Source organism: Solanum dulcamara, chromosome 12 (genome assembly GCF_947179165.1).
Source record: "Solanum dulcamara chromosome 12, daSolDulc1.2, whole genome shotgun sequence".
Classification (NCBI taxonomy): domain Eukaryota; kingdom Viridiplantae; phylum Streptophyta; class Magnoliopsida; order Solanales; family Solanaceae; genus Solanum; species Solanum dulcamara.
In genome coordinates, this window is record NC_077248.1 from 46,344,232 (window position 1) to 46,369,068 (window position 24,837).

Consider the following 24,837-nt stretch of genomic DNA (forward strand, 5'->3'; position numbering starts at 1 on the left):
CGTATCACCCCTAGGGGGATGACATGTGTCACCTTCTAAGGAGGTGTATATATGTACAATATGCTGAAATATAATTCATTTTCAGCATATTTATCCTTGAAAAAAGAAGAGAAAAACGTTGAGGAACAAGAGAGGGCAGCCACGGATTTGGCAAATTTGAGGTAAGCCTCCGACTTTTGTTCTGTGAATTAATTATCTAGGGTATACCACGATGAAATAAAAGTTTTATTAATGTAAATTTATGGTTTGGATCAGCACCAAAAGGATACAAATAGTCCGCTAAAGTTTCAGCACGTTAAGGAACTTCTGAAGCCAATTTTCAGCAAGTTTGGGAAGCCGTTTGTTAAGGTATGGCTTGATTCTGTTCTCCCATATTTTGGTGAAGGGTTTAAACATGTTATGTGTGGGTAAATATGAGTTGGATATGTTAAAATATGGATGTTACGGCTGAAGGAAGTTGCAGGTCGTGTAGGGACTGTTTTGACGTACTCTAATAGCTTAAAATGTAACTAGTGTCGTTGTTATTGTAGAGTTGTATTGGGAATTGTTTTGTTGTGTTTCAGGGATGGAAATATGTCTAAATATGGTATAAGTTCTTCTGGTTGCAGCCACATGACACCCCGTTTCGTGTGGTCAAGACTTTACAAAATAAAGATTGAAAACTGTATTTTGGAGTCGTAGTTTTGAGCGGGCTATTTGGGACTTGTTTGGTGTGATGTTGACGTGGTATAATTGTGTACTGGCTGATGGTTGTTTATTTTGGTTGGATGTACTAATTGAAAATGTAATTGGAAGTTCGGATAGGGAAAGTTATAGAGGAGATGTTGTCTGAATTCCGTTAACTTCTTGACTAACTAATAGACAAGTCAAGACTAGTCAAGAAAAATGAATAAGAAATTGATTCCTATGGGTTCTTAGTTGTGTATTTAGAATCTAGAAAGTTAAATATTATTAATGTTAGTACTACCTTCGTGTTAAATAGGTTCTGAAGGTGATGAGGCAAGAGGGGTTATGGTTGCTCTATAAAAGGTATGTAAAGCTTATCTCTTCGTTTGTTTTAGCATGTCTTCAAGTTAAGTAATAAATAATATAAACTTGAGGGTAAATCTACTCATAAATGTCAAGCATAATTTATGGTCCTTATTTACTTCTTGATGAAAGTACTCTTACAGTAATTGAACTAGGGCTTCTCAAGCCTTCCATACGTTAGGAAGTGATGAGTATGTGAAGCTATCCTTCTTTTCTCTTGGCATGTCTTAGACATAAGTGGTTTGTATATGAAATGTGGTGATAATACCATTCATAAAACTCCAGGAATGACTCGTAATTCTTACCCACTTCTTGGTATTAGAACTCCTGTAATACCTGAGTTATTTCCTTTTAAGGCTTCTCTATGATAAAGGGTAGTATATGCAAAGCCTGTCTCTTCTTTCTTTCGGAATGTCTTAAATATAAGTGAAATGAAATATGGTATGAGTGTGGAGTTAGTTCCCACTGTAAGTTCCGAGTATAACTCGTGACCTGTGTCTACTTCTAGATGCTAAGGCTCTTAAGGTAGTGAGTTATCACCCTCGAGCCTTCTATATGTAAAGACATGATATGTTGAGTAGTGACTGAGTACGTAAGCTCCTATTTCTAAGACTTTGTGATGATAAATGTCTCTGATTGCATAAGTTGTGTAGCATTATCTTGATGCAAGTCTATGATTCGTAAGACTCTGTTTGATATGGCCCCTGATGGCACTTAGAGGATGCTTGAGATGATGATCATTTTGATCCTCAAATGATAGTTCATGACAATTGTTATACCTAGTCTCAGATAATGAGCTAATTGCATATGGTGACTCACTACTCTACTCGTGCATGTTAATACATCTTCCAGTGAGTCCCATGAAGGGTCGGATATGATCGAGTCCCTTAAAGGGCTGGGTACGATATATGATGACATAATTATTCACCGAGTCCCCTGAAGGGTCGGGTATGACCAAGTCCTATAAAGGGTCGGGTATGATATATGATGATATGAGCATTCACCGAGTCCCATAAAGGGTCGGGTACGACCGAGTCCCATAAAGGATCGGATATGATATATGATGGTATGATAGTATAAATGTTTACCAAGTCCATCATTAGATGGCTGGGTACGACACATATATGCATATGATTACCTAATGAAACATTTGTGACACCAAGTCCCCTGATGGGCCAGATGCAGTATATATGTAAGCTATATGTTCACTACTCTCTTTACCGAGTCCCTTACTAAAGGGTCGAATACAGTATATAGGCATGCATATGAAAATATGATGATGTATTTGTAACATAAGAGATGACACTATCTAATGGTATGATGCCGTATATGATTATATGATAACACCGAGTTCCACAGCAGGCCGAGTACTATATGGAAGGATGACATACATGCCCTCATTTTATAAGATGCAGGTGCAGTGATTTACTAAATGTTATACTTGTTTCCTGCACCTCTAATTCTGTTGTAATCTCACTTATACTGTGTTATGCTTTATATACTCAGTACATGTATCGTACTGACTCCTTTTTCCGAGGGGCTGCATTTTATGCCCGTAGGTACAGATGTTTATTTTGGAGATCCGCTAGCTTAGGATCTCCGCTCAGCTATGTTGAAAGTGCTCTACTATTTCAGAGCCTAGCCTTTGGGTACTGGTCCTCCTATGTATATTTTTGTTTACTCAAGGGTACAGCGTTGGCCCTGTCCCGCCATATATCGTTGTTACTATTCTTAGAGGTCTATAGACATGTGTATGTAGGTTGTTTGTAATTTTGTTTCAATTGTACTTATACTACACATTGCCAATGTTTTTATGTTATGAAAGCCTGTCCGGCTTGCGTGCCCTTTCATAATATGATACGAGTGAAAGAGGCTACATGTACATGAAAAGATTTTGACCTATTGGGGTTTTTTTTGTGTAGCATCATAGTATTCAGAGTTCAACTTGACTATAGCTAATAGGCATGTATACGGGGGTCCAGGTCAGACTCTAGTCGCGGCCTACGGGGTTGGGTCGTGACATCCTTGATCCTTAGGCTCAAATCTGACTTAAACTTTCTTCTCTTTTGCTTAAACGGTAGGAAAGTGGGATCGGTTGGTAGTCTATGTGAGACGCTATCAGTGCTTAATCCTAACATATCATCTTAAGACCAAGCAAATATGTCAACTACTGCCTAAGAAACTCTATTAAATCATTCTTTCTTTCAGCCTCCAGATGTATGCTAATTCAGGTTTTCTTCATATTTTCCTTGTCTCCTTAGTTGACAACCTCTATTTCATCCATATTGGGTTTTTTTTTACTTTTAAGTTGCTCAATCTCATGTGGTAAATTTTCAAGCGTCATTCTTTCATCATATTCTTCGTGATCTTATTCATTGTTTTTACTTTGCTCGATGGATTCGTTACATCTCATAACCATTGAACAAGGATTTTTATTAATATGAGCACTGAAAAGTGTAAAAGGCAAGTAAAAATAAATATATATTTCAAAATAATGAGACAATTTTTTGCATAAATAAAGACTTTTTATTTAAAAGAATTCTAGCTTTCAGAATAGGCAAATGACACAAAGGATCAGGCATGATTCATGCCTCAATTTTGATCATGCAAAATTTTATAAAGCAAAACTACTTTCCGCACTACCAGGATTCTTGCCAATACAAGGACGGACTGACGGTCCAATTCTTCAAGGTTTCTCTAGACTTACAATCGTGGATGGTCAATTTGCTGAGATCAATCTCTATCTCTTACCCAATCATGTCCATGAACAAAGTTCATATTCCTTCTATGATGTCATCATCAACTGCTTGATCAAGAATTGGAGCTTGTTCTGGTACAAACATTTTCCTGCTTAATCCTGCATTTTGGACTCCTTCCAATGTAGGCTCATATCCAAGTCTGGTGGTACCTTTATGATGTTTCAATTGGATTGGTTCAACTATGACACTGGATTTGGGTCCAAGCCCAGTATTAGGCTAATACCCATACTTTAGCACCTCTAATGTGACCATCTTGGCTGCTCTTGACAATTTTGCATCAACTGTCTCTACTTTCCTGTCAACCCTTATATCTTGCATAATTTCTAAAGTGTGATAAGTGGCTGCATCTAACTCCTTAGTGACTAGAATAAAATTGACAGAATAGATGGGAGATTGAGCTCCCCATGAATGGTAATTCTTTGCAACCCCACCCAAACTTTACACTCTGATAAAGAGTTGAGGAAACTACTTTATCCATAGGGACCCATGGTCTTCCCAGTAGTAGGTTGTTGTTGGATGACATATCCATTATTTGAAATAGGAGGAGGTATTCTGCTGACCACACTTGAAATATGAGATAGATTTCTCCAATGACGCTTCTCTGTGCTCCATCAACAACTCTAGCATTCACAAGACTTTTCTTTATCTTTCCCATATTCATAATGAAATCTCTCATAGTGGTAAAAGAGTAGATATTAAATCTGGAACCGCCATCAATTAGAACTCGGGTTACGATCTTATCACAATATTTGATTGCGATGTAAAGTGATTTTTTGTGTCCAGTCCCTTACGTTGATAGATCATCATCATGGAAAGAGATCTTGTTAGCTTCTACCATTCTTCCAATTATTGTAGCTAAGGTTTCACTTGTGGTTTATTTTGGAATATAGACTCCATTTAACATTTGCATCAATGCATTTATATGTGCCTCAGAACTCATTTTCAAAGACATTATAGATATGTGGGTTGGTGTTTTCTCCAGCTGCTCTTCGACTGAATAGTCCTTAGGCTGAATCTTCTTCCAAAATTTAGCGGCTTCAGCATCGGTAACATTCCTCTTTAGATTCTGTTCTTTCCCAATAACTCCTCGATTTGGATCCTCTATAGCTAACACTTTCCCAGCCTACTCATTCCATGAACTATAACAGCATCAATCATCTTGCCCCTGGCTTCTACTTTATAGTCCCATGGTCTGCTTTGGTGTCATACTCAGGCTTTCTAGTAACTTTAGTGATCACTACAACTCTTGGGAGATATGTTTGGGTAGTCAGAGGTTCCTTCAGTTGAACGGTGATAATAGGTTATGCTGGAAATGCAGTGGCAACTTTTTTGGTATTCCAAATAGGCACAATGGATCCTTCCAAGTTGTGCTCTTCTTCTAGAGTAATCATGTTAACTTCTTAATTTTCATGATTTAGAAAGGGGATGTTATTATATTTTTAGATGTTGGAATGCATTTTATTAATCCTCTTTTTGAATGAAGACTCTATCTAGTTCTTCCAGCCATAATAATCTTCTGTGTCGTGTCCTTGGATTCTCGAGTGGTAAGCGCATCTCTTGTTTCTATCAAAGTTTTGACGTATTATATCAGGGAGTTTTACTCAACACTCCTGCTGACCTCATCCTTTCAAACAATTGGGCATAAGGTTCGGCAATAAGTATGTAGGTGCAAGTATTTCTATCTTTGAGATTTGGATATGGCCTTGGTGTATATGCTGATCTATTTTTGTGTATTGGTACTTAGACTGGGACATGTGGTCTAATAGATTTTGGTATGCTGGTGCTTAGGGTTGATTATAGTCTAGTTGGGTATTATATACTGGTATGAGATATAGATTATGTGCAATAATTTGGGGAATACTAGGGTATCGATGGGATCGTCCCTCATTTTTGTAAGTGAACATTGAAACACCATCATCTTTCTTCTTGATTCCACCAATAGAGCCTAATTATATGGCCTTACTTGTGGCTTGCAATACGGCCATAGACTGAATTTTACCAAATTCTATGCCTTCCTCTATGAAATCCCCCATCTTGACCAATTCTACAAACTCCTGGCCCATCATCGACTTTATCTTATCAAAGTAGATACCTTCTTGAGCTCGGATAAAGTACTTCGAGAGCTCACTCTCATTCAGTGGTGGTTGAACCTTGGCGCCCTCAATTCTCCAATATTGTGCATACTCTTGAAAGTCCTAAGATGGTTTCTTCTGTATGTTGGCTATTGAGAACCTATCTGTAGTGATTTTGGTATTAAGTTTAAAGCGTTTCATGAAATCCTTGATAATTTCCTATCAATTATACCATTTACGAGGACCCTGGTGCGTATACCAAGTCAATGCTTCTCTAGATAGACTTCGAATGAACAACTTCATTCTTAGCTTCTCATTTCTCCCTACGCCAACTAACTTATTGCAGTATTCCCTCAAATGTGTGTGAGGGACACCCTTTCCATCAAATATGTCAAACTTCTTGATAGATGCATAAGTCATCACAATATAGGCTCTCTATTCCCCTAGTGACTAGTAAGCTTTTTAACACCTTTTTAGACCACAAAGTAGGGTGTTTATCGACTCATCTTCTTTTAATTGGGCATTTTTCTCTACATCTTCATATTAATCAACCTCATATAGGACCTTGACAATAGATGGAATCATGAAAGTATGAGCTTCACGGGCATATACATGTGGCACGGGTGCCTCATAAGGAGTGGCGACGTATGCCCCAAATATCTGCTGCATTGTTAGGTAGGTAAGCATGGTGGGGTCTTGAGTACAAAGTTCAGGAGCAGTCCTGACTGCGGACTGAAGAGACAGTGGGGCTTAACCATGAGTAGCAGCATGTTGGGTTGTTTAGGCAAATTTGGTAGATCAGCATAAAGCAAGTCAGTTCTTGGAAAGTAGATAGGCTTCTTGAAAGTTGGGAAAGTAGTACCCGGATGTTTGCCAAGTCTTGCACTTGACGTAATTCCTCCATTAGTATCTCAAGTTTATGTGCCATGTGAGCCATTTTCTCATCATTTTGAATGCCTGCCATAGTTTGAGAACCCTCATGGTTCTCTATTGGTATCATTATGTTTGCAGAAGCGCTAAATTATTCTCCATATATCGTCTTTCCTTTGGATCGAAGGTTGTACCATGAGTTAGCCAGTTTGCAAGACGACACAAATAAAAATTCTTGGGGAATTAATGATAAACAAAAAGAAAAGAAAAGAAAAAAAAGGGAACTTTGTTAGTTTGGGAGATATTCAAATATGTAACAAATATGTAACACGTATATACGACAATTTGGCGACATTCCAAAATGCGTCCTAATATGGACCTCTTTTTTCTAGAGGTTGGCCTATGTTTCAATCAATTTGATGATAAATGATCCATTTAAACATATTTTGGATTTGGACCTAACATAAGAAATAAAAGTATAGGGGTGGCCACAAGACGTACAAAGAGATGAGCCATACGACTCTTTGGGGAAATATGACAGAGTATAAATAAGAAAATGACAATCTAAGTCTATGTTGGAACATCATTATCGTCGTTGTAATCGATCATATCATAATATGGCACTAGGTAGTACTCTTGGATTCATCGAGGTTATACTTGGATGCCAAATTTGTATCTGTCTCTCCTCCATCTCTCAAATCATAGATGTTGGAACCAGTTTCTGAACCCTTCTCGAGGTATACCTCCATCTCTTTTTCTGGCTCTTCCTCAAGATCCTCCTCTTCTTCTTCTTCAGGCTTCGCTAGGTCTTCAACGGGATCTTCTTTAGGGTCTCCTCGGGGTCTTCTTCAGGGTCCTTCTCCACTACTTGTATCAAATGATCTACAAGACCCTAGAACTATCTGATTATACATAGGTTTCATGAGCTCTATGTAAGGAAGTATTTCTTCTCTGACCCAATTGACCCACTGGTTGTCTACAAAGCCTATGACTCCCTCTACACTTGGTTGAGATAGATGGCTAACAGTGGGCCACCATGTGTATTACTTCGGTATACACCATCTTTCCTCTCCCATATTTAGTGTGATCATATAATCCCACTATGTTTGCAGGTTCCTTACCCATGCTGGTGGTACTGAGGTAAAACCATTCTCATGTAATGCCATGGTCGACCATAGTGGTATGTCTTGGACAGCTCCAAATTGTCGTAGAACTCAAAGAGGTGCATACAGCCCTATTGTCATGACCCAAACCTAGGTGTGATTGCACTTATCTCAACCTACGAATATAATTTAGTCTAAAATCCAATGAAAAGTAAATGCAAAAGAAATACGACAATACAATACATAATTCAAATGAAAATGGATAAATAAACTCAATATCCCCTAAAATTGGTTGTCATGTGTACAAGCCACTAATAAAATACAGAATAATAAAATAAATATAGTCATAGTGTCTTTGCCTCAAGAACAAGACTAAAACATAAATAGAGTAAGAGGTGTCCATCGGAAGGATGCAACAGCTACCTCAACTCTCATACAAAAGCCTTGGATATGGTAGAACTGCTAAAAATCACACGGGTCGGGGCTCACAACCTACACAACTGTAGAAGCAAGGAGTGAGTACCAAACAACATGGTACTCAGTAAACGGACAACTAAAACTAGGCAAAACTAAATAGAATACAAGTACTCCTGTCATCCCAACCAAACCTCCTCAACTACAACCTACACAGAATTCAACCCAACCTAACAGTTCAAGTATCATATACTCCCAATCAATAATAACTCATCAATATCCTAGTCAAATCATATCAAACTCAATAATATCAATCACGGGAACAACAAGGGTTAAACACAATCCACAAATGGCAAAAGATATGCAATGAAATTTCATATATAGTGAATCATGTATGTCCTAATAATACAGATATGCTGACTAGCAGTCTGGACCTCATGGGGGACTCACATGGTACATGTATCCACTGGAATCATTTTTCATTGGTATAAATATCAACCGTCAGAACAATTTCTCTTAGGCATTATCGGAACCATTTTCCTTTGGCATCATCATCTCAATATCATCACAATATTCCAAAACTAATGCAAATAATCATTTTTCATACAAATCAAGATAATATGATGATATCAACAACAATAGACAAATCATATCAAGATAATCATGTCACATATCCACAAAGTATCAAGGTATTCATTGCATCAATTACATTAATACAGATCAACAAGTTGCCATTTTATTACCAATCTTCTCCATTATTAGGATCAATTAACATAAAAAAGTAACCCAAACCAATTTCCATTACTCCCCAACACATATAACAAGAAATATGAGATTCTATAAGCTTTAACGAAGATTTAGGAGTTCACTTTCCTAATCAATACTCAATCAATCACACACTTGAGTTTTTCCATTCCGAATAGTGGCCAGATCACCACAATCTAATCAAAGATGATTCATAACAAAATTTTAGAACTAATGACACCAAAATCACAAACTTCGGGCAAAAGGGTCAAATGACTGAAAAAATCTGATTCTGAAAATCAGGTCCAAATTAGAAAATTTATACATGAAATTTTTCTTAAAGTATTTAAAATTCATTAGTAAAAAACATTTTAAAAATAGAGACAAAAACACTCCTCAATCACCAATTTAAGAAAACTTTGAGTTCTTGAGAAAATTCCGATTGGATCAAAGTCAAACCTTAGTCTGTAATAACTCAAACTTCCAACTTATGGCCTCGAATCCCCGAAATGACTCCAATTTCAAAAATTACAACCCTCCTAGATAAAATTGAATATTTTGAAGCTTATGAAATTGACGGAGTTCTATTCCGAGACTCGTAGCTCTAGTTGGTCTCAAAACCACTGTTGAACAACATAGGCCTCAAAAATCCAAAACCTTCCAAACTCTAAACTTTTTCAAGAGTTTCCAAAACCAAAACCAAACACTGATCAAAAATGACTCTGGGAAACTATCCGAAGGGGTAAAATGGTTATTTTGTGAAACAACCTAAAACAATGACCTTCAGGGTCATTACACCAATCAACTCAATGAAGTAGAGATATCGAGTCCTGACAAACGCTGATCCTACCATCCAAGAATACTTCCATTGGATGGAATCTCCTGTAAGGTTGGTCAGAAACACATGTCACTCTTCCTTTCCCATGGGCGCATTTCAATATCCGAGACGATCCTCGTGGCTTTGGATCCTTCTATGGGCATCTATGTAGTGGTCTATTTGCGGATTCTGGTGATAGAAGTGTTCTACTTCCCAAATATGTAATAATAGGTTGCAACCTCCAAAGAAGTTATGCCCTCTCATGCATGCTGATAATGACCAAAATACCTCGGTAAGAATCATATGCATCAAGGAATGTCTTTGCGTCTCTATGAAGTGATTCATAACTATCGGCAAAGTGTTGATGTCGATGCATTGAAATATCATTGGGAAGACCATGGCTCCCAAAAAGGCCATCATGATGACCCTTGGCCTCATGTATACCCATTGTCTACGGGTACAGATGAATTCTTCTTGATACTTGTTGAAGCTCTCGAGACGACCATACCTTTTTAAGAGATATTCTAGATTTACCTTTCTATTTTCCACATTCCTTAATGATGGAATGACATGCAATCCTAAATGCCTTAGAAAATCTCCCTTACTTACGGCTGATGGGAATACCGGCATTATTCCTCTTATCGGTAGTTCGGAAAAATTAAATTCTTCTAATATAGGAGTGATCTTAAAATCTAAAAATTTAAAGGTCACCATGCTTTGATCCCAAAACTCCATCAGTAGAGTAATGAGGATTTTGTTGTCTTTGGTCCCCATGAGTGATAACAATGCATCCAAATTCTCTCTAACCTTGACTCCATATGCCCCATGAATGTTTTGCCACCAGTTTTGTAGGTTGTGTGGGGCTGAAAAAACCATCTGAATATTTGTTAGGTTTTGGTTGATGTTCATCTGAAAGAAGGGTAAAGGGTACGATAAGTATGTTTACTCAAAATCCATCATGTGTTTTAGTTTAGATCATTCACATCAATTTTCATACAAAATATATCGTCAGGTGTGTAACCTTTGGCAAAGGGTGGCTTCCTAATTGCAAAGACGATACCTTAGACCATCTAACCTAAGTTGTATGTAACATGTCCTATTTCTAGATTAGGATTTTTTCCCTAGATGTTTAAGAGTATGACTAAAAATTTGCGAGAAGGCATACTAACCTTATTGTGCCAACTCTGAAACTAAGGAATTCAAAAGACGGTTTGGGGAAGTGTGAGACACTCTACATGTGAACCACAATGTGTGTATGTGTACGGCCAAGGACTCGATAGAAAGTGCAAATGAGAGTAGAAGGAATGCAGTAATATGTAGTGTTTTCAAACAAATAAGGAGTGAAAGTTTGAATTTGGATTGCGTCCTTTCAAATAAAGAGTGATATAATAAATTACAATGAAATAATTAAAGTAAATAATAGACATATAATAAACAAATATCTCTTAGTTCTAAAAATAAATTCTACTAAGGTTAAAACCTAAAATGCTAACTACATGGGTTTCCCCAATAGAGTAGCCAAGCTTTCGCATCCTATTTTCAAACTGATCGAAATAGTTCACAACATACAGTGGTTATGCCTCTAATTTTGAAAATTATTTAGAGTCTCCACCTAATTTTAAGGAAAAGATTAGAAAAAATATTTTCTAAGAATGTAAATGTAAACTCTATTTTCACTCAAAAGCAGTATTTTATCCTCAAACCTACACATTTAATGTTCCTAAAAAATACCTGTGTTTTCACTCTAAACAAGTCATTTTTATAATAAAAAACTGCATTAAGAAGTTCTAAAAGAAGGTGTTCTTGGCCTCAAAAGCTGCACTTTCAATACTCAACTTGCTATACTTTAGAACTCTCAAATGGTTACTTTTAACCTCAAAAATCTGTACTTTGAGTAGCTAAGGAGGTGTTTTCCTGCCCTCAAATTCTGCACATTGCTAAAATTTAAAACTCTCAGAAAACTATAATTTTAACCTTAAAATTCTGCACCTTTTAAGCTCTCAAATGGTGATGTTTTAACCTTAACAATTTGTACTTCTTTCAACTTGAAATCTGCATTTTTGAACCAGCAAAATCTGCACTTCTCGGCTAATAAAAGCTACACTTTAAACACAATTTATCAAAAACAAATATGAAAATAGGTACATTATATTTGAGAAAAAACATTGTTCCCTAGTTTCACTTCTTTGAGAAAATTATGCTTTAACAAAATGAAAAAAATGTTAATTAACAGATAATAATTAATTAGAAAGTATCACTCTAAGACAAATTAGTATACTAAACCCAATGTCTAAAGGGATGGGGAGGTGAACGACTACATCGTACTATCTTTCTTAGTTAATTTGTACAACCCCAAAATAAATATAAGTGTGAAATACTAATATGTAAAATCTTAGTCAAGAGATAACAACGAGCACAAATTGATGCAACGAAGACTGCTAAACACGAGAAAATAATGTAGCGACGAGCACAAATATGATTTGGATAGAAATAGAGTCATATCATAACTCCAAATGTTCTTCCAAGTGTACAAGTTTAAAATAAAATAAATACAAGATGATTAAAAGCGTTCTTAATATCTCATAAATAAATGAAGCAAAGGATCTTAACATCGTATAAATAAATGAAGTAAAGGATCAATTAACAAAGTATGTAAATTTGAAGTGATACATATGAATGCAAATCATCCTCCAGAAAGAAAAAATAAAAGGTAAAAGAAAAGCCTAGACATGATGTTGTGAGGATCAGTGCACATCGTGTTGTTTTTTTAACAAGCCTACACTTCTATATAATAGTAACACAATACTTTGATGGCAACTGACATGTATTGGTATAAAGAAGTTGATCTCTTTTTCTACTTTATGGATATTTAGGGTTATCACGTGAGGGATGGAGGGTAAAAATATAAATCTTGATCATGTTACTCGGCTATTAAATAGAGCTAAATTAAACTTAATCTATCTAATTCATAAAAATAAAACGACAGCCACGTACAAACTGAAACATGCAGTAGCCTATTGTTGACATATTAATTTCCATTTATGTAAAGACCCTCCAGGACATTTCCTCCATTTTTCGATCTTTTTAGCATTTAGAGCTTTTTTATAGTTACCCCAAGTCATTTATGACTTGTTGGCACTGAAAGTTCAGTTGCATGGTCGTTCAGTTGGGTTTTATTCCCGTTTTACAACTTTGGAGCTCTTGGAGTTTAAATGGTTGACTTTGGTCAAAACTCCAAGAAAATGACCTCAAGATGGAATTTTGATGGTTCAATCAGCTTCAAAATGGTCATTTTAGGCAAGCAGCTTATTTGGCTCGAGTATCGAGGATTTTGATACGAGTTTGAGCCATTAGGTGTTTTACCCTTTAAGTTTTAGCCTAAGTTTGACTTTGGTCAATATTCTTGATAAATGTGCTCAGATTGAAATTTTGTCAATGCGGTTAGCTCTGAAATGTTGAGTTTGGTCTAGAACAACCTTTCATGCAGTTTTCAAGGCCTTTGGTCTTCTTCCGAGCCTCCTTGTGAATTTTTTTTTAAAATAGCGCTTGGGTGTGGGATCCACTTTTTGATGAGATGACCTCGGATGGAAATTTTGAATGCTCTGTTGAGTTTGGAACATCGAATTTGGTAGTGTGGCATATTTCACTTATATGCACGGAGTTTTGAATGAATCTCGAGCACCCAATCGGATATTCTAAGTTAAGCAAAAATGAGATGATGTGCATCAGCTGGTGCAGGAAAGAATTTACCTCCGTGTTCACAAAGACCTAGTTGGTTGGCAACTGTATTTGTGGGTGTTAGGTTGCATTCTTGTAGGTCAGTGTGTTGACCCTCTGCGGTCGCGATCCAAGAGTCGCGTTCGATGGACCCTCCGCGTTCTTGGTTGGCCTCCCGCGTTCACAGAGCTTTGAGGGCTTGTCTTCTGTGTTCGCGGACCTCCCCCTCTGTATTCACGGAGAATATTTTCGTCTGGTCTTTAAGTTAAAAGACAGACTAGACTCAGCTTTGATCCATTTGGTGGTTTGGCAATTTATTGAGCTTGAGGGCTCCATTTTGGGCGATTTCAAGTGTTAATGGTTTGTTTTGATCATGTCTACACTGTGGAGTGTTCGGAGGACTTCGGAAAGCATCGTTTTGAGGTAATTTCATGCTTAAAGAGGTTGCCCTCCTTCTTGATTTCTCCATTAATAGTGAATTGATGCATTAGATGATTTCCTTATTCGAGCATCGAATTGTATTGTATTTTGGAACATAAGTTCAGTAATCCCAAATGAAGGAGTTGATTTTGGGATTCTCAGCGTAGGTCCCACTAATTCTATTTTAGACCCAATTTTGAGTCTGTCTCCAAAAAATATGATTTTGGTGTCCATGTGTTTGCATTGATGAGGTGATTAATATTTTTTTAGTATGGGGGCAATTATAGGTGATTCGAAGGTGGGAAACTTCAAATTGATAGATTCAGAACACACGTGATCGGCTTTGACGTAGGCTACAATCTCTTACTTTGACTACACTTTATGCGACTTAGGTTGGTATTTGCTGAAATTAGAGTGCTCCTCCTCCTATTCTATTTTCTTGAGTCCCGGTTGAGACTTAGACTAAAGTAGTCCTATGAAACACTTAGCTTAGGCTATAGGACACATTGCTGGTATTGCCTTACCATTATTAGTCTTCTAGGAATTATATCAATGGCCTTAGGCTAGGTTTGGGACTTAGGTTCTTTAGTGTATGCTTTGTTTCCCTTATAGCTAGGCGTAGCTTTTGGTAGGGCTTGTTATGGATGGTGTACCTTTATTCTAGTGCTTGATAACTCAGTGGCTCATTGTAGCCATAGGTTTAGCTTAGTTGTGCTCATTGGGAGCTAAGATGGAATATTTTGGGGTAAGGCATCAATCTTAGAGAAATTTTCTCCCCCTATGTGATTTTGAGCCATTTATCGATTACTTTGCTTTATGTTTAGCGGTAGATTTGTGATGCCTTTATATCTATTATCTACTGTTGGGACCTAGGCCTTATTCGAGGAGTGATTATATCCTAGGTTAGTTCCTTAACTTGATGTTACGTTTTGGATTGTGTATGTCTTATTTGATTGCTGGTGATGGCATGCTTGCATTTATTGAGCATTTTCACATATTTTGTGGCACGATCCCAGTTCCTTCACACACTTTTTACTACTACTTTTGGGAAAGCATTCTCACACTTTTACTATATTTTTAAAACTAGTTTTTAACGGGAGTCGTACCACTTGGATCATTTGAACACTAGTTTTGAGACTTATGAGGAATCGAAGACATACTCTTCTTATATAGATAGTATCAAAGGCATCTAGGATACGCTCAGTTTTTATTGATTCTCAGTGCGGCATCGCCTTTTTACTATATTGGCTGCACAAGGATGCCTTTGGCCTGTATTTGACTATCCGTTGCGGCATTGCCCTTTCTACATCAGTTTACCGACTCATTATGGGGATATTATGTATTTATATAAGCCCTGATTTGGGTCCAGGCAGTGGATATAGACTTTTGATGTCCCCTATGGCCCCCTCTATCTAGTGCACCACTGAACTACATGAGGGAGTGTATATAGACTTCTGGTGTCCCCTACCCAGGTAGTGTATATAGACTTCTGGTGTCCCCTATGGCCCCCTCTATCCAGTTCACCACTGAATTAGATGAGGGAGCTATATGGGTCCCACCTAGAAGGCTGAGGGCTGGGGAGAGTCTATACACTTATTATTGATGATCTCTCAGAGCCACCAATGAAGGTACTAATTTTACTATAAATTTGCATTCATTAGCATTGCCTATCACTAGTCTACCTTTTTATTGTTTGGTCCCATGATTTTATTGGGGGCATAGGTATGTTTATCATTGTATGTAGCTTTCATAGGTATGGTTTCCAGTCGGTTAGTGTCTGATTATACTTATACTTATCCATTTATGTATATGCAGTTGGTTACAGGGGGGTGTTAGTCTGGATTTGTTGATTAGTACTCCCTGCTAGGTAGAGTTGGGTTAGTCTCAAGATAGCTATATGATTAGAGGTAATAAGGTAATAGTCAGTATCTCATTCTTGCTTAGTTGACTCTTATAGGGCCTTATTATTGCAAATAGGTTGTTGGTTTGTGCTTTCAGTTGCATTTCTTGACTATGTTCCTTTTTTTATGTATCCTATCTCTTTGCTTTTATTTTGTTGTACTATCTTGTGTTAGGTCCTGATTAATTACTTGTGTTTTATTTACCTCATTATATGTTACCTATACTTGCGTAATCTATGGAGCTCAGTCAGCCTATGCCTACTGAATACCATTCATTTGGTACTCATACTATACTTCTGCACCCTACAGATCATAGTACAGGTTATTGCTAATGATTTGGACTTTGTATGGAGTAGCTTGGATTATGATATTTGGTGATCTCCAAGCATTCATAGTTATCGATTTCCATCTATTTTGGGCTAGGACTAGTCTTTACTTACTTTCGAAGAATGTTTATATCTATAGTGTATTTGTAAAAGTCATGTACTCTTATTTTGATTAGATTCTCAAATATTGACTGATGCCAGATCTTGGGGATGGTTCTTGGATATATTTAAGTTTATTTATCTTTCTTTTTATTACTATCATTTTTCTGCTACATATGTTTCTCTTCTGCTTAATAGCCCGTTGCTTCTGGTTTCTGGCTAAAGGTTAGACTTACCTACTGGTGGGTTATAGTAGGTATTTGTAATGACCCTCCAAGTTATTTTACTGCTTCTGTTTTTTCATTTAGAGACTTCTTGTAGAGACATCAGGTCATTTATGACCTGCTAGCACGGTAGCTAGATTGCTTGGTCGTTCTTTGGGTTTTAGACCCATTTTCCTATCTTGGAGCTTTTATAACTTAAAAATTGACTTCAATCATAACTTTACGTAAATGGCCTCAGAACAAAATTCTTACGATTCTATCATCTCTGGAATGGCCAAATTAGGCTAGTTGCATGGTTAGCATGAGTATCGAGGCAATCGGTATGAATTTGGGGCCATTTGACACTTTTGCCTTAGAAATTTGGCATATGGTTGACTTTGGTCAATATTCTTAGAAAATGAACTTGGATAAAAATTTTGACATCACGGTTAGTTCTGGAATGTCGAGTTTGGTATAGAACGACCCTTCATTTGCTTCCTAAGGCTTCCGGACTTACCCTAAGCCCCTCGGTGGAAATTGGTTTAAAATGACACTAGTAGTGGGACCCACATTCAGTCATAACAACCTCGTATGGAAATTTTGACTGCGCCATTAAACCCAAAACGTCGAATTTAGTAGTGTAGCATAGCTCATTTGCACGCACAAGATTTTAAGCAAATCCTGAGTACCCTATCGGAGAATTTGGACATGCTGTCCATTTTGCACCAGCTAAGTCTGTGCCGATGCTAAAGCGACTTCTGGTCACCAAAGCGAGTGCCACTAAAGTAGACAAGAGGTCTATAAAATGACTAGGCCCCATGGGCGGGTTTTGCTAAAGCAATAGGTGGCCGCTAAAGTGACCCATCGCTTTAAGCGACAGGATCCTCGCTTAAGATAGGCCCGCCTCTTTGAGTAGGTTGCTTAAGAGACCACTGGGGTTTCGCTTTTGCGACACCTGAGGTTATTTCTTATTTGAATTTCAGTTTGAGGTTTATCTTTGAGACTCAATTTTTCCTACAATTTAGATGTGTTTTAAGTGACTCCAAAAGTGGTCACTAAAGCAACAGGGTCCTTGCTTAAGCGAAGCCCGGCTCTTTGAGGAGGTCGCTTAAGTGACCACCGGGTGTTTACTTTTGCGACACCTGAGCCTATTTCTTGTCCAATTTCAGTTTGAGATCAATCTTTGAGACTCAATTTTTCCTTCAATTTAGATGCAATCTAAGTGATTCCAAAGGCTAGACTGTTTTTTCGAGGGGATTCCAGTGGTGTGATCAGAACCAAGATTTAAGGCTTTGTTTGAGATAACTCTCTCTCTTTTATTTGGGTTTTAGTGTTCTTAAGCTAAGTTTTGATTTTGGTGCATGTTTGATTGTAGCTTATTATTCTGTGTGAATTGTTTTTCTTTTCAGGAATCTTGTTGGGGAAGCATCTGGTCCCAGTCCTGGCCTCTACCGATTTATTAGTACGACGAGCATCCGGATCCTAATCCCGACCTCGATCGTGCTGATATATTATGGTGACCATCCGGGTCCCATTCCTGGCTTGGAATACATTGAGAATTTGGGTGAGCATCTGTGTCCCAGCCCCGGCCTCGATCCCTAGAGCATTCTTGGTTCTTAGAAAGTCTTGGTTCGAAAATGATATGATTCTCCAGTTCTCAGCATCATAGACTTTTAGTTCCTAATGCTAGGTAGTTGTAGCTAATCTCTGTACCCGACGGGCCTATGAGGGTTCGTACAGATTTTTATTTAAACTTGTGCATGAATGTCCTGGCTTGGCTTTTGGGGGCCCAATTGGGTATAGAAAATTTTGAGATCATTTATGTCTCCTTCAGCAAAGATGGCCTGTCTTTTGTACTTTCGAGACTAGTATGTGTTGTATATATATTTTGGTCCACTTTTGGGACTTGTACTCATTTATTTTGGTAGTAACTCTGTACTGGTGAATTCAGGTTCTGGGAGGGATTCAGTAATTTTTTCTTGTATATATGGTTATCTTTCTCCTTATTTACGCACTTATTCGGTTTCTCTTATCTCTGTCTATCATTTCACCCTTATACCCATTACTTGTAGTTTTGAATTATGGGTCTGGCTTACCTACTATGGGATTATGGTAGGTGTCATCATGACTTGAAAAACTGGGTCATGACAATTTTGTATCTCAAACTCTTATAGTCATGTCTTTGGTCAAAGTAACTTCAAGATACACAATACAATTGTTTAAAGTTTTAATCCTTATTAAAGCATGAAGGACTCAATGATGTATGCATTTCAAGTAGTAATAAGAAATGCAGTGATCCAAAACTTGATATCAAATCTTGAATATATTTTCAGAATAGGCATTGATCAACTTGAAGCTTGAAAGATTAGAATTAATCCATAAGCATGTCACAATCAATAATAGCTAAAATATTTTGTCAAAGCTGTAGACTAACTAAACATATACTATGAATTAAATTTAAAGGACTCGAGCTGTAGAGCGTGTACAGAAGCCATTAAGCTATCTTATACATGGGATAAAAGAGGAATTCTTACATACACTGAATGATATTCATTTAGATTAAGCTAATATCCTTCAAGAATGAAAGTTAATTTAAGGAATCTTAAGACGATAAGGGGAAATATGGGAAGGGGGCAGACTAGAGCTTTGTGAATCAGATCTAGACCAACCAACGCAAACTCGGTAAAATTTTGAAAACACAAATGGACAACCAGATCATGCAAATGCTCGATAAAACATGTTTTATAATAGAAGATCATAGCAATTCCAAAACATAACTAATGAAAATGTTAAACCAAGTGACTACGAATTTAGAACGAATAGGGAATTCAACTAAGAGGGTAAGATCTTAAAGTTAAAATAACCAACAACAGCCTTTGAACCAAAAATAGCAACGTTCGTAAACAAAAATTAAACTAGGACTTTTCAGAACAAGATTAGGCTATATTGTTGTCCAGAAACTTAAACCAGAAACACTTTCTCAATGATTCATATATACACATCCTAAATCGTATTCAAGTCAAAGTAAGCATAAAGGAGATGTATATCATTGTTAAATGAAAACTAACTGTACTATAAGTAAAAGACTAAAATCTGAACAAGCAAAGAAACTTAATCCTTACGGAAATTATCAAAATTCAACTAAAACGACCAACTACAGCTTGAACAAGAAAAGAAGATTTAAATAAGGGCAAGGCAGTGTACCTTTTTTGGAGCAGCATACTAGGGGACTTTTCGTCAGGGTCTAGATTAGAACTCAGCTTTATAACTCAAACTCGAGAACCGGAAAACCCCCAAAAAGAGAGCAAACAATTTCTGAATCAATTTTGATTCAGTTCTCCAGTGAATTTTTTTTGAATGCCTTTTTGAATCAGTTTCCAATAGATTCTTGGATGTGAATTCTGGGTCTTTTTTTCGAATGCCTTCAATCGATTTTTGTATCTTTTTTCAATCGATTCCTAGGTGTGTACTCTATGTCTTTTTGGAGGTGAAAAACATTGTTATTTATAGGCAAATTCAGACTTGTGTATTGGAGTTTGAGGGTTATTAGGAGCAGTACTTTCCTTTGGCGGAGTTTGCGTACAACAACATCTACCACTCTAGTATTCAGATGGCCCAGTTCGAATCCTTATATGGTAGGCGTTGTTGCACTCCGATTGGTTGGTTCGAGTCTTCAGAGCCTAGGCCGCATAGTACAAATTTACTTCAGGATGCCTTAGCCAAGGTCCGGATTATTCAGGATAGGTGCTTTGAGGTTGGAGATCGGGTGTTCTTGCGGGTGTCGCCCTTGAAGGGTGTGATGAGATTCGACAGGCGGGATAAGCTTAGCCCAGGTATATTGGGCCTTTTAAGATTCTGAGGAGAGTTGGAGAGGTTACTTATGAACTGGCTCTATCTCCAGCATTTTTAGCTATACATCCAGTTTTTCATGTTTTTATTATGCGACAGTACATCACAGATGAGTTTCACGTGCTTCGATATGATTCTATTGAATTGGATGATCGCCTGACTTGTTTTGAGAAGCCAGTTACTATTCTAGCCAGAGATGTTCGTCAGCTTCGTTCTAGGTCCATCCCTGTGGTTAAGGTCTAGTGGCACCATCGTTCAATCAAGGAGGTTACTTGGAAAACCAAGAAGGAGATGCGGGAGCAGTTCCCTAGCTTATAAACCTTCAGGTATATCTTTGTCTTTACTTTTGCAGATGAAAGTTTTTTTAGTAGTAGATGTTATAATGATCCTCAAGGTGATTTTCCTTATACTGCTTCAATTTCATCTTTTAGAGCATTCCTATAGTGATCCCAAGCCATTTATGACATGTTGGCACCTGTAACTCGGTCGCCAAGTCGTTTGTTTGGGTTTTAGATATGTTTTCCTATTTTGGAGCTTTTATAACTTGAAAAATTAATTTCGGTCATAACTTTAGGTAAACAATATCATAACAGAATTTTAATAGTTCCATCAGCTCCAAAATGGCCAAATTAGCCTAGTAGCATTATCGGCATGAGTATCGAGATAATCGATATGATTTTGGGGTCATTTGGTGCTTTTGCCTTTGAAATTTAGCCCATTATTGACTTTGGTCAACATTCTTCAAAAATGCACTCGAATTAAAATTTTGATAGCCCGATCAATTTTGAAATATCGAGTTTAGTCTAGAATGACCCTTTGTTCGCTTCTCGAGGCTTTTGGTCTAATCTCGAGGCCTGTTATGGGATTAGGCTCAAAATGACACTCGAGTATGGGACCCACTTTCATTTGTAATGACCTCGTATGGAAGTTTTAACTGCGTCATTGAGTCCAAAATATCAAATTTGGTGGGATATCATATCTCGTTTTCACCCACGGAATTCCAAATAAATTTCGAGCACCCCGTCAGATTATTTCAACTTGGTGAAAATCAAAATTTCAATTGATATCTAGTGCAAGCGAAATTGTTCTTCGTGATCGTGGGCCCTTGGCCGCGTTCACAGAGGCCTAGGATTTTGGTCTCTGCATTCTTGGGGTCTGGGCCGCATTGGTGAAAGTCTGTCTTTTTTGCCTCCGCGTTCGCGGGACACTTAGGCAGCGTTTGCGAAGGTCAAATCCTTGGTCTTTAAATAAGAGACCAAAGACGAACTCAGCCATGCTTGCCATTTTAAAACAGTGGTTTCTCCTCCGATTCTCGATCAATTTTGGTGATCCAAGGGCCTAAGTTCATGGAAATTGCGTGAGGAATTCATTGGTGAGCTCAGAAACTTGATTAAAAGCTTCATGTGAGGTAAATTCGCTAATTTAACTGTTGTCTTTTAGCATTTTCGAGTTGTAAATGTGATGAATTTTGGGTGATTGTTTCTTGGTTATTTTAGCTCCATTTTTAGTGATTCTCGAGGCAAAATTGTGGGGTTTTATGCAAGGAACATTGTGGAATGCTTGGTTTTTTTTGGGTCGTAGGAGCTTCATTTTGGATAAATTATTGTTCCTAGATGCTGCCTATCTTTGTTTTTAGCTTGAAATGTGGGAATTTTGATGCATGCTCAGTGTTATTTTCCAACCGCGAGGTGCATTTCAATTTGTTACTTGAAATCGCGGTGCTATTTTGGACTAATTTTTAGGGTCAATTCTAGAATTCTGGATGCGGGTCCCACATTTCTCATTTTAGAATTTGAAACTATTTCATCTTTAAATATTGTGATTTTAGTGTCTAAACGACCGTAGTGATGTTGTGAATCTATTTTTAACAGCATGGGAGAATTCCAAGGTCGTTCGGAAAAGGAAAGCTCAGATTCCTTAAGTTGGAGCGCGTGCAATCGACCTACAGGTAGGCTATGACTTCTCTCTTTAGATTGAGCTAGAATGTGTGAAATCATGTTGATATTGATGGAATTTGGGTTGGGTAGCTTATCTGTATATATTAGGTATTTTTTCTTTTTTTTGGGGTAACAGACCTTACCCAAGGATCTCACCCCTCGTTGTGGTCAGGGTTGCGCCGCACACCCCCAAGCCTTATTATAAATAAAAAAAGAAAAGTACAAGGAGAGGGACATAAACCTTACCTCCATTCTTAAGTTGGTTCATGAGTCGGCTAACCTACTAAGGTCGGCTAACTCATTCCCGATACAATAAAGTGCCTCCTAAATACAAGAAAAGAGAAATACCCTATGAGAGGACTCCTCTCAATTCAAAATATCTAGGAAAGCAATAAACGAGGGAGACTCTCCCTTTTACAAATAGTCCTAACTACAAGATCCTTAAAGGAGCTATAACCAACTAGAGAGAGCAAATGTGAAGATTCAGCAACACATTAAGTATGGAGAGCTCATTAAGTAAGGAACATCTACAAGATGACCATTGCAACTCTAAGGAAACAAGTCCAAAGCACAATGAGTCTTGTTTGGTCTTTTTCAGATTTGTTCTTCTAACGTTTGTCATCCCTTGTTTGTCCAACTCGAAGTAACTTTGGTTGTGTGTTCTCAAGTATATGGTAATACTTAGACAACTTGAAGTAGCTTTCGTGAATTGGATAAGCTGATGTAGCTTGCTGCAGCTCTGCATGTTGCTTCAGGTTATTGGATGCTGAAGAATTCCAAGTTTGATTGTATTGGAAAGTCTGCAGATTGTTGTGTGGTTGAGAGACTTGTTCTTGGATGCTACAACTCTGTAGTGTACCTGGATAATAGTAGACAATAGAATACAAGGGCCTCTAGGAAGCTAAGAAACTAAATGAGATGACTCCTCTCGATACAAAGCGACTAAGAAAACATAAATAAGGGAGACTCTCCCCTTACATAAGTAAGAAAAGAAATGAAACTACCTAGTACTATTCAAGTAAGCTATGACTTAGCAATGGCATATCCAAATTGAAAAGGAACAAGTATACAAAAAAGATACAAATAAATAAAAGGGCTCCATGATGAGTGAGGGAATGCAAATGAAATGTTGGTCTTCTTAGCTTTATGTGAACATCAAGATATGGAGAGCTCATAGTGGATTTGTAATCCTCTAGTTTTTGCCTTCTGAAACTTGCCATTCCCAGTTTATCTATATATCTTAGGTGTAGAAATCATGTGTTAGGCTTTTATCGGCCATTTCAGATAATTGAAAGCATGTGATCTCTTCTGTTAAATGTTGGCACTTTAAGTGACGTCGATTTCATATATTTGGTATTGTGGATCATGTTGACCTTAGTATAGGCTGTTGGAACATGCACTAGATGCCCTGACATCGATCCCGTGGGCTTAGATCTTTGTAAAATGGCGTAGCAGACTAGTGTATGATAGTTGGGCCTTAGTTAGATGGTAACTTTACTCTCCTGAACAACCTTATCCATAATTTCCTATGATTGCGACTTTTGAGATGCATCGGTGATACTAGACCTCGTGTTCGGCTTATTTCATTTCCGATTGAAGTCCTGGCGATATACCAGTTAATTCACGATGGAGGGAATCCTTAGGAACTACTAGCTTCCGGTTGGAAAGGAGAATATTTGGAACCATCGGTTAAATTATCTGTGAGCATTCGAGTCCCAGTCCCAACCTCCACTGACTTGTTAGTGTGGTGAGTATCCGCGTCTCAGTCCTTGCCTCGACCGTACCGATGTATTATGATGAGCATCCCTAGCCTTGACCAAATTGAGAATTCGGGGTGAGTATTTGGGTCCCAGTCCCAGCCTCAATCCCTAGAATATTCTTGATTCATTGATTGTTGGAGAATCTTGGTTCGGAAATGATATGATTATTCGGCTCTCGACATCGTAGACTTTTAGTTCTTAATTCTTGGTAGTTATAGCTAATCTGTGTATCCGATGGGCATATGGGAGTTCATTTGGGTTTTTATTTAAACTTGCACAGGAATGGCCCGGCTGGGACTATAAGGGCCCAGTTGGGTATAGTTAGTTGTAGATCTCTTAGATTGTATCTTCCGATTCGTATGGATGTTTACCTTCTTTACCTTAGCTGCTTATTATGACTTCTATCTAGGCTTATTCCTCTTTTTCATATTGCTTTTACCTTTCTTTCTCAGTCTACCTATGATGTCTACTGGGTACCTATTGTCTTGGTATTCATATTACACTTTGCATCTACTTTCGTGATGTAGGACCGAGCACCAATCACCGTCACAGATAGATCGAGCAGTTGCAGTCAATTTCGAAGACCAGGGTGAGCATTTGATGTTTTGGGATCATTTTTGTCTCCTTCAGCATGGATGGCCTGTCTTTTTGCCATTTTGAGACTAGCCATTTGTTGTATATATATATTGGTCCACTTTTGAGACTTATACTCATCGTTTTATTTTGGTAGCAACTCTGTAATAGTGACTTCCAGGTTCTGAAAGGGATCTTTAGTTGTATATAAGGTCATATATATACCCCAAAGGGTTTAGGACAA

At 37.6% G+C, this 24,837-nt stretch overlaps 1 long non-coding RNA gene across 1 annotated transcript in view; it reads right to left on the reverse strand.

Annotated features, from left to right (window-relative positions):
• The window catches only part of LOC129877261 (uncharacterized), a 32,453-nt gene extending 12,395 nt beyond the window's left edge, over positions 1-20,058 (reverse strand). Inside the window, exon 1 of the long non-coding RNA XR_008763502.1 lies at positions 19,679-20,058. This is a non-coding gene — a long non-coding RNA (uncharacterized LOC129877261). The remainder of the gene's footprint in view (positions 1-19,678) is intronic.
• Positions 20,059-24,837: the final 4,779 nt, after the last annotated feature.